This window comes from Esox lucius, chromosome 1 (assembly GCF_011004845.1).
Source record: "Esox lucius isolate fEsoLuc1 chromosome 1, fEsoLuc1.pri, whole genome shotgun sequence".
Classification (NCBI taxonomy): domain Eukaryota; kingdom Metazoa; phylum Chordata; class Actinopteri; order Esociformes; family Esocidae; genus Esox; species Esox lucius.
In genome coordinates this window covers 5,590,361-5,595,661 of record NC_047569.1, presented here as the reverse complement: position 1 = coordinate 5,595,661, position 5,301 = coordinate 5,590,361, and the positions used below count along the sequence as shown (strand labels likewise).

Here is a 5,301-nt window from a genome sequence, read left to right as displayed (position 1 = left end):
TGGTCTCGTCACTCCCAATTACAGTGTGCCAGAAGCTGTGAGGCATGTCAAGCTGTTGTCAGGCACATTGTAGGCTTCTTTCTGGCTACTTGACCATGCAGCTCATTTTTGTTCAAGTATCGTCGTATTGTGCTCCTTGAAACAACCACACCATATTTTTCCAGAGAAGCCTATATTTCTCCTGAGGTTACCTGTGGGTTTTTCTTTGTATCCCGAACAATTCTTCTGGCAGTTTTGGCTGAAATATTTCATGGTCTACCTGACCTTGGCTTGGTCTCAAGAGATCCCCGAATTTTCCACCTCTTAATAAGTGATTGAACAGTACTGACTGGCATTTGCAAGGCTTTGAATATCTTTTTATATATTTTTCCATCTTTATTAAGTTCCATTACCTTCTCACACAGGTCATTTGACAGTTATTTTCTACTCCCTATGGCTCCGTATCAAGCCTGCACAGTACATCCATGTGAGGGCTAATAAGCTCATTGATTATTTATACACCAACACTAACTGTAATTTAAAAAGCCACAGGTGTGGGAAATTCACCTTTAATTGTGTCTGTAACAAGACCAAGCATTCAAGTTTGTATGTAAACTTTTGATCAGGGTCATTTGGGTGATTTCTAATTATGATTTACAAAGGAGCCAAACAACTGTGATATTAAATGGCTTCATATGATCACTATCCTTAAATAAAATTCATTGCCAAAATTTCTGCCAGGGTATGCAAACTTATGAGCACAACTGTATAAGAGACAACTGTGACCACTTGCCTGTACATAGATTTAAAAAATTCATGTGAAGGAATATATGAATAATGCTGGAATGCTAAGCTAACCTGTAGTATAGGGGATGAAGTTAACTCCTTTGAATGTTACTGAATAGACAGGTTGAAGAATTAGTGCAGGATAATCCATGACCTACGTGATAATTTAATATCTAATAATCTGACTGCCTATTTTTTGTGAATGTACGCAGTCATATGCTGGAAGTTCTTAGAGAACGTAGCTAATCTTTCGTCACAAGCCAAACATTTAAAAATCATGTGTTTCACTGCCTACGTTATCTTCAGTGCTCAGTCAAGTACAGAGAACAAGGATGTTGTAGCAACCTGGAACTCAGGGATGATCAGTCTGGTCATTTGATTTACATATGTGTCTATGCCTACATCCGTTATCATAAGCGCCCATTTGATGTAGGTCGTTTAACACCCTACAGTAAAATAGCATGTGTTCCTGGGGCTACACAGAATGTGACAGAACCCACGACACAGGGATGACAAGTCAATGTCATATGTTCCTGGGCCTAACCAGACTGCTTTGAAATCCAGGACTCAGGGACACCAAGTCTGGTCACTTAGACTTACTCATATGTGTGTAATTATCAGATGCCCTACGAGCACGGGTATGAAGATGACCGAGGAATGCCGTGGTAATCTTTATTCCAAAGTAATACAATTGATTCCAATCAAGTAATAAAGTTACAATACAAAACATAGTTACATACCAACACAATTCAATGTCCTCCCAAGTAGTCTACAAGTCTACTAAGTATACAATTCGTATTTAAAACCCTGTAGCACAAAGGTGTGCTATAGCTTCTGTTAAAGATATACTCCAAGAACTAAGTCAAGCTTCCCTATTTTTCCCACCCAGACAGACAGATTCAAAACTCCCTCAATGCATTTATAATAGGATAATCTCGCCTTGGCTAAAACAATGAAAACAAAGAAAGCAGCATTTAGACATTTACATATATTAAATTAGCACCATCCAAAGCAAGACCCTTGGTAATGCAGAATTCTTCAACCAGTAAACATTTACCTGTAAAAAACGATACATAACACCTACAGCATTGAAACCTATTGGAGCCCAGCTAGCAAAAAGACGTCTATTAGACGTTGAATAGACGTAAACCTTCAACGTCTAATGACGGTCCACTGAGGGTTGAAAATGAAAATTGAAAAGACGTCGAATATGTCCAACTTTTCAACGTTGAAAACAGGTCGATCTTTAACGTTTACTCAATGCCTATTGACAATTGTCAATTCTCAAGTCTACACATTCAAATAACATTTTATATTAACATATGAATGAAACAATGCTTTAAAGGGTTAGCTTAGAATAACTTTATTTATTAAACACATTTTAATTAGTGCATAACTAACAGATTTTACAGCGTCAGTGCAATAAACGGTCCAGTAAGCAACACATTCCAAGAGTTAAAAACAAAAACAACTCTAAGAATGTACAATACACAATGTTCAGACTTTGCGACGACCTCCACCTCCAGCTCTCCCGGGAGCATGTTTCAGTGTCTCAGCCATAGCAGCCCTAATTTCAAGTTCCGTGGCAGTTTTACTCCACTTCATTACTGCAGCTGCAAAGAAAGAAAAAAATAAATCAATGGTGCATAAATAAACCACATCTTACATCATTAAGACTCCTACTACACATTGTATTTACATTTTATCAATTAACAATTGCATGGATTTGCATACCTTCCCAAAAGAAATACTTCTCAATAAATTATGTTGTGTAAGTTTATTTTAGGAATTCAACTTAACAGGTGAAACTAGTATATTATATAGACTCATTACATGCAAAGTGAGATATTTCAAGGCTTTGTTATAATTTTGATGATTATGGCTTACAAGCCAATTTCAAAATCTCAATTTCAAAATCTCAGAAAATTAGATTACAAAATCAATAAAAAAAAAAAGATTGTAAATACAGAAATGTTGGCCCTCTGAAAAGTATAATCATGCATATGTACTCAGCAGGGCAATTCCAGGATTTTATAAATGGAGGACAAAGAACCAGTGAGGGGGGGCCCATGGGAAATCAGAAAATTAAACTGGAAATAAATACTTGTTTAGAAAATAAGCATGATTTCAAAAATATTTGAAATGCCCAGTGCTCTAATATAGATGGTATTAAATTTGGCACTGCATTTATTGGACCACACAGTTTTGTTCTAAAAAATACAAATAAATTCTGGAAATAAATACTTGTTTAGAAAATAAGCATGATTTCAAAAATATTTGAAATGCCCAGTGCTCTAATATAGATGGTATTAAATTTGGCACTGCATTTATTGGACCACACAGTTTTGTTCTAAAAAATACAAATAAATTCTGTTAAAAAAAAACAAGTACAGAGTATGCATGATTATACTTTTCAGAGAGCCAACATTTCTGTATTTAAAATTCCTTTATCGATTTGATGTAATATTCTGAATTTGCAAGATTTTGGATTTGTGGGTTTCATAAGCTGTAAGCCATAATCAAATGTATAACAAATAAAGGCTTGAAATGTCTCACTTTGCATGTAATGAGTCTAATACATTGGTCTCACCTGTTAAGTTCCTAAAATGAATTGACTTTTTTCAATATTCTAATTTGAGAAGCACCTGTATAAACATGAAAAATGCAGTTACCTTTTACCAAAGAGTAAAAAACTGTATCCTGGAAGACTTTTTTCTCACTGCGACCCTGCCCCTTCATGTTGAAACCAGCCATTAGATTGTTGGTGAAAAGCCTGAGAAAACATGCAGAAAATCATATATATAGGTCCATGCCTACATTCTACAAATATTCCTTTATGCTTGCATTATTCCTAATGAATCATCTCTTTCTATATTTTTGCTTTTCTAAGTGCTAAGAGGGCGGTAAACAGAGCAGGCAATGAGTAAAAATGTAACTGCATAATTACAAAAAACAACAACATTGAAGCTTACTGAAATCGTTTTTAAAGACAGCTGCTCTTGCAATATGGCCAATAAGTGAGGTAGGAGAATTGACAACTATGAAGAATGCAACTGATCATGGACTCACTGGATGAGGATGCCTGACCTTTTCTGCTCCCGGACTGTGCTGGATTTGGAACTCCACGCTGAGGTGTGCGAGAACGACTAAATCCTGAAGAGAGAAAAAAACAACAACATTGAAACTATTTGAAATTGTTTTTAAAGACAGGTGCTCTTGCAATATGGCCAATAAGTGAGGTAGGAGAATTGACAACTATGAAGAATACAACTGATCATGGACTCACTGGATGAGGATGCCCGACCTTTTCTGCTCCCGGACTGTGCTGGATTTGGAACTCCACGCTGAGGTGTGCGAGAACGCTTAGATCCTGAAGAAAAATTATTAAAAAAAAACTGTTGAAGCTCATTTAAATACTTTTTTCTCCTGCTATAATGTTAATAAGTGAGGTAGGAGAATTGACAACTATGAAGAATGCAACTGATCATTGACTCACTGGATGAGGATGCCCAACCTTTTCTGCTCCCAAAATGTGATGGATTACAAACTCCACGCTGAGGTGTGTGAGAACGGTTAGATCCTAAACAAAAAAAAACAGTTGAAGCTCATTGAATAATGTTGTTAATATGTTCATAAGTGAGGTAGGAGAATTGACAACTATGAAGAATGGCGGCGCCTTCGCAATGTTAAACGCGTGACGTCCAATTCTCAATCTTGACCTTCACCATCTAACGTTAGCTAGCTAACTTTCGTGCATGCTAGTATGAAGAAAAACCCACTGGATTCACAAAACCCACAAAACTCACTTAGCCGTACTGCAACGCCTAATCAAAGCTGAAATTAATTCATCTGGATATCTACCTCGATGTAACATAAGTTACAAAATAATCACAAACAGTTAAACCTTAAAGGCATTTTGGGAATTTAACACTAACGTTAACTGCCCATCGGTGTGCACTTGTAAAGTTAGCCGAATGTCTACAGTAACGTTACGTTTACTATAAAAAAAAAAGTCAGGTTTGGATGAAATAAGGTAAAAGTTTATAATGTTACACTTATTTTGCTATCATATCGAATTATTTTGGCATAGCTTGCTTACTTACTTTACACAGCTGCTGGCAGTTGGCTTGATGGTTGGGGGGGGGGTAATACAGAGCGCGCCACATTCGCGTGCTTCTTCTTCTTTGGTTTTATGGCAGGTGGCAAGAAAATGTTTTAATGGTGCGCCACCAGGTGGGGTGGGGTAATTATTTCTATATGATATTAATCGCAGTTTCAATGAATTTTTTTTCATATACTTTATTTCATAAACTTTTGACGGAATATATAAAACTCTTTACATTTATTTAAGATAATAATGAACATGATTTGGTAACTTTTTTCTCCATTGTTTTAGCATGTATAACATGTATGATCAACTGAAAAGAGTCAAACAGTCTACTTAGTTGAAAAACCGACTTATTTTCAACCATATTTCAACGTTGAAAGATGTAGTCAAACAGTCCAGCCAAACTACTTTGTTGAAATCACGTCGAA

At 36.1% G+C, this 5,301-nt stretch overlaps 1 long non-coding RNA gene across 1 annotated transcript; it reads right to left on the bottom strand.

Moving 5' to 3' along the window:
* Window positions 1-2,238: 2,238 nt before the first annotated feature.
* LOC117594927 lies at window positions 2,239-4,412 on the bottom strand. The gene is made up of 5 exons (XR_004576198.1): window positions 4,262-4,412; window positions 4,052-4,135; window positions 3,835-3,918; window positions 3,438-3,538; window positions 2,239-2,378 (listed from the first exon to the last, which is right to left on the bottom strand). It is a non-coding gene; the product is annotated as an uncharacterized LOC117594927 (long non-coding RNA).
* Window positions 4,413-5,301: the final 889 nt, after the last annotated feature.